Here is a 14266-nt window from a genome sequence, read left to right as displayed (position 1 = left end):
ATTTAACAATAAAACAATTCTTCCAAGTAGTCGTTCTTTATTACCAAAATAAATATTACATTAGATCGCGGTGCTCGCTCAACCTGTAGTTCTCTGCTTTGCAACCCAAAATAAAAAACCTACATAAATAACGAAAGAATTTTATACTCGTTTTTCAAACTAATCTATAAATTTGGATAAAAAGATTGAAATTATTGAATATCTACTTCGATTTCTTTGAGCCGACTAACCATTACAGTTTGTCAAAATCTAATTTATAAAGGGGAAAAAATCATAAGATTGCAGCCTTTTGAATATCTGTAAAAATCATAACGAAACAGGTGCAGTCTTTTCATTTTTCTTTAACATTAAACCAATGCAGCCGAAAAAGAAAAAAAAGCATAAGTTCACATTTAAACGAAAAATAATAAGCTGTGCAAATTAAACAAGCTTAACATTTTTCGGACATTTTGTGCAACATGCATTAAAAGAGAAACTTATAAAAGTTTTTAACGCTCATAAATATTAGTTAAATATTTTATTTAAATACTACTCATATTCAAAATACCAAAAATAAAATAAACGATAAAGGAATGCATAAAACAAAATACGTCCAAATTTCTGAGAAACTACTAAAAATCTTTAATAGTTCCTTATATAAAGCTATGAAAACGAGAATTAAGACCTTGAAATATTTTCGAATATTTCCAACCCTGTTCAACTACTTGACTAGACAAAACACAAAATATTGAGTCTTTGGTATATTGATAAATTACATTCTAGTAATACCTGTTGGAAACTACTTTTTTAATTACGAAATCTTAACTCACGTCAATCTAACCAATTTTTAAACATTCTTAAACAGTTGGCTAAGGAAATTTAAATTAAATAAGAAATAAACTTCCCACCACAGACATATTATCCAAACAATTTCAATCAAATATTTGTTGATTATGTATTGCATAAATATAATACGAGGCACAAATTGTTTGCTTACAATCCTGAATTGCAAGAAAGAAAAATCAAATTATTTTTAAAATTAAGCAGGACAAAAAATGAAATCTGGAAATAAAATGCTTTTAACGAACAATTTTTTATAAAAACCTTTCATTTTTTTTACAATTGATCAAGTTATATTAAATAAATTATAAAAGATTATATAGCTACTAATGTATAGACATACCATATTCATGCCATAAATTTTATTCATGTCATAAATTAATTTAATAATTAGACTCTTAGCAAACAGCCGGTTGGCAATGCACCAAGCTAATTGGAAAAATTTTGCAGTAAAAATCAGCCTGATACTTAATAGGTTTCTTGCATCTCACATATCTTTAGGCTAATTAAAGAAAGCATCATTTACAACTCAAATAACCTGGTTTATATCAGGCAATTTTCAATAAGCTCAGAAGAATAAAGACTTATTGTAAATATCCTTCAAGTTATATCGAATAAGCAGCTTGACCAAATTCAGTCTTAGTAACTCTTCCCGTTTTCTAATTAGCCTGAAAACATATACATTGATTGTAATAAGCCTCAAAGAATCTGACGAAAAAACTTTAAGAGACTTTTCCAATTACTGTGATGCTTTGCAACATATTACATTAGATCGGGGTGACTTTAGCAAAAAAAAAATTATTTTTTTTAAATTAGCTTACTTCTCAAACATCATACATAATCCCCCTTCTATATATTGCATTACTTCTTAATACTTACTTTTTAAATGGAGCCTTCTGGGCCATTGCGGTTCTTTTATTTAGTGGGGGAAAACGTAGTTGAAACACTTTAATGAATATGTTTACTAATTGTCACTTAATAATCTTAAGTTTTTTTTCTAAATTTGTATTTATTTATTTTAAGTTCACTTCACTCGTAATACTAACAAACTAAAGTCCGATATTGCTAAATTAAATATTGCTTAATTCCCTAAATTAAGAAAATGAGTCTATTGCTATTTTAAAATAAAATATTTTAAAGCATTTCGATGAGTTTCTATCAGTTAATAGTTTTAAAATATGTGAGTTCCTATACATTGTAAAATGTACAGAAGCGAAGGAAAAAGAAATATGAATAATAAAAAATTAGTTTTTGTTTCTCGGTGAATAGAGAGAAAAATTAAGAGACTACAATAAAAACAAATAAGAAATCTAAAGGAAAAAAAATTGATAACTTGACTATTGATCGAAAATTATGATATGAAAATTATTTGATCAACACACAATTTTATATTTCTCCTCCCACAGACTGAAAAAAAATTTCAGCATCATAAATCTACTTTCAGTTTCAAAAAAATACAAAGATTTTGTTTTAAAAACTAAGGATGCTTGGGAACATGGGAACCATACAAACTATGGCTGCAATCAATACCAGAAATAGAACAGGTTAGTTACTACCCCTCCCTCCTTTTCTTAACTACCCTACGTAAGTTGATTTATTACCTGCGATACCAGGAATCGCAGTACAAAGGGGGTCTACTTAGAGTGAAAGAAGAAAAAAAAGAAAAAATTAGTCTTGCGGTCGCTTTATAGGATTAAGCCATGTCAAAAATGAAGGTACACAGAAAAAAAAAAAAAACTAACCTGTTAGGGGAAAAGAAAAATACAGAAACATAAGAAAATTTACTTTACCATCGCTAACATTCCTTTATCAAATTTAAGCTAAATTTCTCTGGTTTAAATTTAGCTAAAAGAGAAGTGTTGAAATAGTAGACTTCTCTACAATTTAAATTAATCCCATTTATTTACATTACCTAAAATTTTTACTTAATTTGTTAAAGAAATGCTTCTTAATTGGAGATCTACACTTGCAAACTGGAAGATAGGTGTAAAACTGTAAATCACGGACGGCGACATTGTTAATAATGAGCAACTAGTTGTAAATTAAAGAAAACTCTTAAAAATTATGTTAATAATTGTTGGCTGAATTGAAAATCACATAGGCTAAGTGTTCAATTTTAGTGATTTTATTTCGGATCTATTAAATGGTTTATACACAAATTAAATATTTAAATTATTCAATTCAAATAACTATCTCAAACTAAAAATATATATTTTACGAGAAGTGTTTTTTTTTTTTCTTCCCTAGATTAATATATGGTATTTAAAACTTGGCACTCTTGCAACAGATATTTTCCTTTGTCGAATATACGATACGATTTAATCTAGAACGGCGTTTTAAAAAATTAACATATTAAAGATTAAAGTTTCAAACTAGATTAGTTCAACTTTTTGGTATATGAAGATGATTTATTATGAATGCTTCAAATATGGGTGATTTTTTTAAAATTAACAATCACTTTTTAATATGATACTAGACCTGACTTATGTAATAGCATCCCAATTTATATGTGACAATTAGCACAAAACTACTAGAAATTTTTATAAATAAAATAGCATTATATTAGTCTAAACCGTTATACTATACAATTTATAAAAATAATCTTTAATAAGGCTAAAAGGTTTTGCAAAATATTACTGCTCTTTAAAGTGATAAAAAAAAAGTAAGAGCATAGTTACCATCTTGATATTTTAATCAGCCCCCAAGATAAAAAATATTTGAATGACAGAGAATAAACAATCATTTCACCATAATAAAAAAAAAGGCAAATATCTTAAAACAATATTATTTAATTTTAAATTTTTAACAAATCTTAGTGGTCATGATACATACACTATCTGCCTTTTGATCCTATAAATGTGTCCTCATGATACATACACTATCTGCCCTTTGATCCTATAAATGTGTCCTCTTTGCCCCTATTGTAAAAATAAGCTGCCATCCCTTATAAGCACTGCCTTTTTAATTGAGTATGTTCAACTCGCCCAAGGTATATTTCATTTAAAAAATAAATAAATAACTCACTGTTTAAATAATAACACACTGATAAAATTACCTTTGCTTATAGGTTAAATTTTGATTACTATTACGAATACTTACTTTGTTAGGGTTATTCTCAACTGATTTATTTATTCTTTTTATTTTTCCCTTTTTTTTTTCAGGGGGTATATTCATTAAACATTATATGTCAGTGAGTATATTCATTTTTACATGCACCTTTAAACATTCATTTTTTTATAATTTTCAATTTAATTTATCGAAAAAAAATGATTTAGGTGTTTATCAATTAAACATTATATTAGTTAAAACAAAACATTTTATTAGTTTACATTTTTAAAAAAAAATTTATGCTCTGAGTTAGTCTTTTAGCATGCCCTTAATTATTTTTAAAAAATTATTCATTTGCTCTTGTTTTGATAATGTGTGAGAACTGCATTTTGAAATAGTATATTCATAAAATTCTATAAGAGGGTAATTTAAAAATTGTTGAGGATGAAATTCAGTTATAACATAATATTACACGATTTGAAATTTTCTTAAGGTGTTAAGTGAGTGCCCTTTCAAAACTTTAAGTTCCCTTTTCTGTGAGAAAGCATCCTGCCCTTTTTTACTCCTAGGGATAATTCTGCTACATCTACCCCTTTAACTTTTAAGGAAAATCGCCCTTAGAAAGTTAAGGAATTTGACAATTCTGATAGAGAAATAGTTACTTTGTACATGTAAACACATCTTTTTATATAAATACTTATAACAGAAGGTATTTTAGTTGCAGAGATAATAACTAAACTAAGTTTCAATTAAAATATTTCTATCTTATCTAACACATTATGTAGCTATGACCAGATAATAAAAAAAGCCTTGAAGGAAGCTTACTTAAACAACCTTCGCCTGTTGTAAGCTGTAGTGCATTTAAAGAGGAAGATGTACATTAAACATTATAAATTAATCTTTTTCATCTCAACGAAAGTCAAGATTCGACATTTAATTGTTGTTTTCTTACCATAGATGCTGTGAAGATAGGGAGGGGGACTAAGTGATATTAATATAATAGATTTCCAACACTACAACTGTAAATTAAGTTCAAATTATGTTTCAATTTTACGTTTTCTTATTTGCATATGTCATTAATTAATTATTTGTCATTATTGTTAACAGTGTCGAGCGCTATAATTTTTACTTTAACCGTTAAAGAGACACTTCAGTAAAAATTTAACATGATACACAAAATATCCTAAATTATTCTTTCCATCAATTGATATTTGTGTTGTATTGATTTATTGATTCAAATATATAAAAAACTAGTTTAATGAAGTTGAGATAGAGAAACTATTTTAATCAACTATTGATAGAAAATATTTCTTAACTATTAAAATTCACCATCAAAATTTTCAACAAATAAATCAATATTTTCCACTAATATATAGATTACAGCTTAGACAAAGATAGGGGGTGGGGGAGGAAATTCGTCAATTTCTTTAATAAGAAATTTTCTAGACGATACATTTCGAACCATAAGTCAGCCAATTTTATTGTATTATTAACTGTACGATATTGTACTGTACTATTGTATTATTATTATTAACTGTACTGTTTAATTGCACAAACATTTCAATTTTTAAAGTGCAAAATAATTTATATCGATAATTTTTTACGGCAGAGGAAAAACTACTTCAAGTTAGCATGTAAGGTGGCAGGATAAACGTTCTATAAAACCATTTTTGAAATTAAGAAATTTTTCTTCAGATTGCCTAAGAAAAACAACATATATCCCCATTATATTCAACATTACTTCCGATTATAAATAGAATTTAAAATAGAAAAAATATTCAAATAGAAGAAATATTAAAATTCATGCTATTTAAACAAATTATACGAGTTTATTTCATTATTATGCGAGCGCCATAATCTGTATCCTGAAGCTGGTCATATAGTTCCACAAATTGTATTTCTTAAATCCATATAATTTGCAATAATTTAAATAGAAGAAACAACTCACCGAAAAAACATTTTAATTCTCGCTCCAAGCCAAGAAAACTTTTCCCCTATACTTCCACGCAGCCGCAAATCACTGGTTGTCTGTGATTCCTGGGCTCCAAGAGATAACACAAATTATTTATTTTCCCAGACGAGTGATATTGTCACGTGGTGAAAACAAACTCCAAACGATTTGGAACTTCACGAACACAAGGAACCGAACGCAAGCACAATATTTCAGCGATCGCGAATATCCAAAATGGTAGTCCGTACAAAAAATAGCAAATTTTTAAATAACATTTCGCGAAAAACGTCTACAAAAAAGAAAAGCGTACACACAAAAACAAGTCCGAGAAGTTTCGAAACACAGGTACGGAATCCTGGGAAAACTTGGAAGTAACTACACTGCTTATTCTCTTGTCAGGTGGCAACGGACCTTCGAGTAAGGGTTGCCGAGAATTTTGAAGATGAGAAAAATATCTTCGCCAAGTCTTATCGCCAATGATGCTGTAGTTGTTAAGTCATTTTTACCTACAAGTCTCACTGTGAGATGAATTTTAAATAGGCTATTATGGGACGTAATGATATAAAATAACTTCCAAATCTAATGAGAACGCACTGTCGCTTTCTTTAACGTATTGCTGTTCAATTACTAATATTTTAATGTCATATTAAACATATAATGATGTCTTTTAAGTGCATAAATGACTAATAATGATTTTCGTAATTAATCAATGTAGGGCATGTCATTTTTATTAAGTTCCCCATAATATACTTCTACATTTTATCATTAATAGAAAAATAGTACTATTTATAACTTGATTTCGTATAATAACGCTTGCAATATTTTATAAGAATGAAATAATTATACAATATTATGAGCGAAAACGAACTTGCTACAAGTTTAAAATCTAGCCTTATAATCAATACAACTATACTATTTATTAATTTATGCTTTAACGTATTCGTAAATACCCAAAAATATTTGCAAATGAATATGTTTGGATTTGAAAATTAATGTAATAAATTTACATCGTCAAAATGGATATAAAATGTTTACAAATGCTATAAATTATAAAATGTCTAGTAGCTATGTGAAATTCGTAAAAATTTCTTTCCATTTTTTCCCCATTAGTTTGTAAAAGACTGAAACGCATCTAATATAATCATGAAAACTGCAAGATATTGACAATTAAACTACTATAAACAACTTTGGTTTAAAGATAAATTTCCTACTTTCACTGTTGAAACAGAATTATTCGAAATTCATAAATTACTTATCAGGTTTATATGTATTTCAGCTTATTAATGCTTAATCTTTGTTCCGTATCCTTTTTTTTGGAATACTCGTTTTACAGAAAAAGATGAAAACGGGAATTTTGTTTATCAGGATTCTTTTGCTAGTAGAAACTTTTCAAACTTTATCCCACATTAACGACACATATTTAAACATTTAAAGGACTGTAATGACCTGCTACCTGCATTTATATTGGAAAAATATACGCATAAGATCGTCTAAATACAAGGGTTGATCAAAATGACGAAAACACTTCTATACTAACTCTTTGTTCGATTCATGTACAATTTTTCTTTTAACAGCAAATCGTTTGGGAGATTTTACAAGGCAAAACTGATATCCAAATTGGAAAGATCATGCTTGAAGCTTTTAGAAATGGTGTCCTTTTATCTGTGCAAAATTTGCATGGACCAAAATGAACGTAGAAAGTTAAAAGTATACTTCTCCCTTTTCTATACCCTTTTAATTAAAAAGTATTCTTAGAAAAATATTAAAATCCTACAGAATAATTTCAAAATTGCTAGTATTAAGACCAGAAAGAAATTATTAACTTTCTCTCCTCGCTTTTTATAACCATCATTGAACAGTGAACCCAATTTTGAGTTTGTGACTGTCTATGTTCAACTCCGTAGCCTTGTAATTTTGAACCCAATCCAGAACACAAGAGAATTCCTGGATCAAGTATTGGGAGAAATTCGCCTTAATGGAGGACATTTTGTTGGCACTAATCCCCATTTGCGTTACATGGAGAGGAAAACCACAAAAACCTCCCATGGTTAGCCTGACGGCAAGGGGACTCAAATCCGTGTACCATTGAGGATATTTTACGTTATCTCTGAAGTGGGTGCTAGCCGGGTTGCGAAGTTCATATTCCGGGGCCAGACATCGCTTCGATTCGAACCCGCATGAGTAAAAATTGCATTATTTCTAAAAACTTGAAGCATTATCTTTTAAATTATTCCACAGTTTGACACGTGAAATCTTCCAAAACATTCTCTACCTTAAAAGAAAATTGTTTGCATTGAGTTAATATATAGGTATCTATATTGTTTTGATCAACCCTAGTATACTAATAACTGGGCCGAGACAGCCTGGTTGGTAGGGCGTTGTGCCCATGTCCAAGAAGTCACGAATTCGATCACCACCGGCCGAAGATGCTCGTGTAGTAAATGATGACTGAAGAACGTTAAATCCGTCGGGTTACAAATGTTCCCACGACACATTATACCTCTAGGAGTACTGGATTGGAGATTGATCGTTTTCTGGTTCATGTCAAAATTACGATCTGTGGATGAATAAATGATTGAATGTATTTATGAGTGCTCCCTATAAACGGGCTGTGACGTGTGTGTGGCTGAAGTCGTATTCTTGGCCATAGATAGCGCTACTGAAAAACAAGAAATGCATATTCAGTTGTTTTCACCAATCAGGCTTGCTGATATTGGCATATAGCATTAGAAACAGCAACAACATATTCTAATACAAATCTAAGTTACATATATATTGCTATGAAAACACGCAACAGTGACTTTCAAAATAAATAAGTGAAACGTGTTTTTATTAGCTCTCAAATGTGCAATGATCTTAATTTCAATCCTCCTGTGGCTAGCACCCTTTCGACAGGACGGCTTCTTTTTTTCAATAAGTTAAATATGGTAACACAAGAGTTTCATTATTTGCATACTTTTTGCTGAAACAGGAGTGTTCAATCTGCAATAATATACTGATAATAATCATGTTTATATTTAAATCCCTTATTGCCTTTTCAAAGCTAAAGAAATAAGTGACGAAAAGAAATATTTACTTGGTTTAGAAATATACAGGGTGTTCTGTAAAGAACACTCTCAGTTACGTATTTTTAGAATCCTTATTATAAAAGAAAACAAAAAAAGTATGCGTATTCGGGGTAGCAAATAAATATTTAACTCGGGAAAAAACTAAAAAACACTGCCTAAATCTGACAAATCGCAGTACAGAGAGGCCAATGTAATAAACAACTTCAAATTTCAACCTCCAATTAGGACTGTTCATGTTCATTACATTCGCCTTCATTTCTTCATCTTTCCTCACTTAAATATGAACTTGCGACTCTTGATGTGCATACTTTTTTGTCTTCATTTTTGATAAAAACTCCTAAAAATATATATTAAGGGCGATCTTTATGGAACACCCTGTATTTACCATTACTTTTTTTATTGTTTATGTTTACAACATTGTAATAGTTTATGATTAAAGGATTAAGCACAAAATCGAAGGTCACTCTAATAATTATTAACAAGTTAATTGTTAGTAGTAGGGCATCAAAAGATTAAGGTAAATGTACTACCACTTTAATCGTTGAAACTCACTTTCCCTTACAGGAATTTTTATAAAATATTAATATATTGTAATCTTTAATACTGCATGGATGTAAAAAAAAACTTTAGAATGATTGAAAATGTCCTTTTTCATTCCTAATTTTATTCCAATGTAATTTCTTTATCCACCTGTAGTAATTAGCCTATTTTTGAAACAGGAAAAAGGTGAAGGCATTCAAGCCTCCATAATTAACAAGTTCATTTTAAACATTGTATAAAATTGTTTATAATTGTGTAGTTAGTAACTAATGATACGTACGAATGAGTACGTATTTAGCAACTAATGAATGAGTTTTTAACTATTTTTAAGCAATTTTCTATTAATGTAAGATTGCATCGTGATATGGCGTTATACGCCATATCACGATAGTGGTATATACTTAGTATTTAAATATAGTTAATTGCGTAATTTCTGGGTTTCAAACATTGCACTTTAAAATGAAAGTTTATAAAAAGCAAACTTCGACTTCTTTTTACAATATTGAAATCATTTTCTTTATTATTTTTGAGAACAATGAGCTGAATTGCCCTATTTTTTTCGTGAAAATGTAAATTGTAGTTTTATGTAACTAAAAAGCGGCTTTTAAATCTGTATTTTTTTCCTTAGTTAAACATTTCTTTGGAATAACAACTTATCCGGAAAAAAATTCCTTAAAAAACTAAATTTATAAAATTTCGAAATTTATTAAATATTTATTTTGAAATTTATTAAATATTTTTTTATTTAGTTTATTAATTATTATTAAATATTGTAGTAGTTCTTTTCATTTTAGTAATTACATCTTCAAATTTCCCAAGTAATAAAGATTAAAAAAGAAAAAAAAATCCATACATTATCACGATTTTCAAATATTATTTTCTCAAGAGCAACTAAAAATTTTAAGCATTTTTAATACGTCGCCAAAACTTAACAACCTAATTAAATAATAGTCTGGCATACCAAACATTTTTAACTCTTTTTCTCGCCAAGCTTACAAACGCTAAACGATGCGGAGAAAGAGTTGCCTTGAAAATTGATACCGCCGCCCTATAATTTCCCTGTTTATAGACATTCCAAACTTATCCTAATTAACATTACTGTTTCCTTGTTTGCGGTAAAAACTCCAACTGCCTTTTTATTTGTGCCAATAATCTTATTTTCTCGTGTGCTTCCCCATCCATTTTTTACTTTATTGTAGCAATCGATTTCATATAATCGGTGTAAGGTAGAGAATTAATTATTACGCTGAAACATTATATTACATTTTTATTAATCGCTTTCGTGTCAGTTAGGGTAGAATATTGCAATCGAAATTTTGACAACTTTTTTATTAGTCAACGCCGTCAAGTAATAAAATTTATTGTTGCATTATCGCCAAAGGCAATTACTCGTCAATCAAAGTTTTGATCCCTAGCTCAGTGTTTCCCAAAGTGTGGTACGCGTACCCCCAGGGGTACGGGAATAGTTTAGCGGGGGTACGTGTTCTTATGCGAAATATCTTGCAAAATATAAAAATTTCAAAAAAAAAATTTTAAAAACAAAACTAACCATGAAAATTTACAATTACGTATTTTTCTATTGGCTATTTTTTGCTGAGTTAACAGTTACTAATTAGTTGTGTCAGCCAGTTGTGATTTTTAACTTTTGTGCATTTTTTATAGTAAAAAATACATTCATTTTTTTATTAGGGGTACACAGCGTTACGAAAAATTTAGAAAGCGTACACAAAATTCATAAGTTTGGGAAACACTGCAACTATTGGCTATGGCAGAGGTCGCCAAAGTGGTCTATATAGACCCCCAGGGGTCTATTTAACATAAGCGGGGGTCGATCTGAACCGGAAGGGTCAATTGGTCGAAGGATTATCAGTATTTTTCAGATATGTGACAATTAGAAATAAAAGAAGAAGACTTGGAAATATATATACAGGTAATCTTCAAAAATTGAGTGACGATTTTAAACTGCGTTTTATTGATTTGGAAAACATTGACATCCCTGATTGGATTATTGTGCCATTTTCTGCTCAAATTGAAAACATGTACATCAACCTGCAGGATGAGCTTGCTGAGTTATTATGGGGATTTGAAGCAAAGACGCTTTTTAAAAATTTAACAATAAGCAAATTTTGGACAAATATAAATATAATGCAAAAATATGTAAAACTTTACGAAATAGCTCGGCCATTTATGATAGCATTTCCAAGTTCCTATATGGTTGAAGCCGGTTTCAGTCAGGTAAATTCAATCTTAACAAAGAACAGAAATAAATTAACTGTGGAGTTTCGAGGGGATTTATGATTAAAATTGACCAATTTTGAACCCAATATAACGAACCTTGCAAAAAAAAAAAAAAAAAAAAAAAAAAAAAAAAAAAAAAAAAACACCAGGAATTGATTAAGAAGCAATAAATCCGTAGTTACTTTACTTATTATTTCTACTTACTTATAATTACTTATTATTTCATAAATATTATGGTATTTATATTTCAACATTAATATATTTTTCATAAAACTATTGTTACACTATGTACTATTACTTTAATAAATGTTCAAAGTCATAAAATAAATGTAGATACACAGCATCTAATAGAGTTTTATTTTAATTAGCAGAAAATTACTTTTATGGGGGTCGATGGAGATTTCGAAAAATTATGTAGGGGTCGATGATCAGAAAAGTTTGGCAACCCCTGGGCTATGGAGTCATTTAACTCAGGGCTAAAGAGTTAAGCCCTGCATATAACTAATCAGAGCAATCAGACATCTACTGGAGCTCATGGTTCGATGATACTGCAAGCTTCAATCGCTACTTAACAATTAACAGCTACGAACAAAATTTATCACAATATTATCGCGAAAGGCAATTAATTGTCCATCGTGGCTTTGACCACTTTACTATTAGGGAATAATTTCACTAATCAGAGCACTCAGTCTATCTACTGGAACTCAGCGTCTGATGACACTGCAGGCTTCAATTGCTCTTTAACATTTAACTCGTGGTGCGTCGCATCTTTAGAAAGTGCTCAAAGGTGCTTATTTTCGTTTTTTAAAAGCCCTTATAGGTGCTTTTTTCATGGGGTGTTTTTAAAAAGTGTTTAATTTTCTCTTTTCGAAAATGAGATTTTATCACGCATTGTGCAAAAGCGTGCTTTTCACAGTGTTCTATTGAACGTTTTCACAATTCATTCAACAGCAGTCCATTTCGGCTTATCGTCGATCTGTAGCGTATGAAAGCGCCAATTATTTTACATGTCTGATGAAACACTTGCGAGTCCGCATGTGCGTCGAATGAGCTGGGATTTGTGAGATTATTGCACTCTCATATGCAACTCTGCTGCATTTTGCAAGGTATTCTCAATTTCAGGCTTCATTTTCCACCCTCTGATATCGAACCGAAAACTGCTGTAACTGTTCACGGTAGAACAGTTTAACGAGGACCGATACCGCACACACTCCGTTCCCTTGTAGCATAGATATATTAGCCCCTGCCTTGTAGGCTGATCAAAGTGGTCACCTACCCGCACACTGACCGCAGCCAGTGATGCTTGACTTCGGTGTTCTACTGGAAACCGCTTCTAAACACTGCTGGACTATGTTCAGTTCTATTAGTGCTCGTTTTGAGCCATAGCAATTTTTTCAAATGTGCCATTTTATGCTTTGTCAATTTTCTTAAACTCACATTGTGAGCTAAGTTAATTTTTTAAACGCAAATATAATGCTATGCTTACTTTCTATAATACACCTTTTGAGTATATATACATTTTCTCAAACTCGCATTTCAAGCAATTTTTATTTATTTATTTTGTAACCCGCATATTAAGCAACGTTTTCTTTATTCATTATAATTTGCTTCATGTATTATTATGCTTGCTTTATGGCTTTATTTTGAGCTGTGCTCAAAATAAAATTTTCTCACTTGGTTAATTATGAGAACATAAAATTTTTATTTAAGTAAATGTGATTTAAACGGAAGGACAAATAATTCTTACTTTTAGAACGAAGATTTAAAAAAAAAATTTCATTTAAAAAAGGATGTAAAACCGACGGATATGATTATTTTCTTTTATGGAATGACACAAGAAATTATTTTGTTAATTTTGGGAAATTTTGCGTTGCAGAAATAGTTATAGATAAGACTGCAAAATAGTTATAAAAAGCAGTTAAGATTAAACTTCAACTCCAAATTCAATAATTACAGGCTGGATTCTAACGCCCCTTAAAACATTTAAAAAGTTGGAGCAAAGTTAAGAAAACAAATATTTTTTTTATCATCTCTGCATTAACCACAGCAATTTAATAACTTAAAATCGATACATATAGAAGCTTAATCTCTTCTCCGGTTTTCAAACTTTCCACTTAAAAATGAAAGCTTATAAAAAGCTAACCGCGTTTTCTTTTAACAATATTGAAATAACTTTCCTCCTTTCTTTTTTTTTTTTTTTGACTAGAAGTTTTCTTCTTTTTTTTTTTTTCAAGTACGAAACAATAACAATACTAACAGTTTTTTTTCCTTGGAAATGTCAGTTGTATTTTTATATGTAGTTTTATATGTGTTGTAGTTTTATAAGTGGTTAGGATACATTTTTACGGGCTGGTAGATATCAGAAATTTTTTTTAAAGAAAAATTCATCTTAATTTTAAAATTTTCGTTCTTTAAATATTATATCAGAATCGTCTTATTTTAGTCTATTGTCTTGTCTTCTTTTATGGCTTTATTTTTAACTATGCTCAACACATATACTTTTTATCAAAATTAATAAGACCAAAACTGAAGGACAAATACTTCTCTCGTTTATAAGAAGACGGAAGATAAGAAAAAGAAAGAAAGAAAAGGATGTTAAAGA

At 29.6% G+C, this 14266-nt stretch overlaps 1 protein-coding gene across 2 annotated transcripts in view; it reads right to left on the bottom strand.

Moving 5' to 3' along the window:
- The window catches only part of LOC107438758 (epidermal growth factor receptor), an 88672-nt gene that overhangs the window by 72348 nt on the left and 2058 nt on the right, over window positions 1-14266 (bottom strand). Inside the window, exon 1 of one of the 2 annotated variants that reach the window (XM_087163530.1) lies at window positions 5816-6237. The exons of the other annotated variant lie outside the window; for it this stretch is intronic. The gene's annotated coding sequence lies outside the window, so the exon portion shown is untranslated. Of the gene's footprint in view, window positions 1-5815; window positions 6238-14266 lie in introns of those variants that run through there. 2 annotated transcript variants of the gene reach the window in all.

The sequence above is a fragment of the Parasteatoda tepidariorum genome, chromosome 5 (genome assembly GCF_982258835.1).
Source record: "Parasteatoda tepidariorum strain Cologne lab strain chromosome 5, Ptep-v5.0, whole genome shotgun sequence".
Lineage (NCBI taxonomy): Eukaryota > Metazoa > Arthropoda > Arachnida > Araneae > Theridiidae > Parasteatoda > Parasteatoda tepidariorum.
Note: the sequence above shows the minus strand (reverse complement) of the source record. Positions and strands in the feature narration are given on the sequence as shown.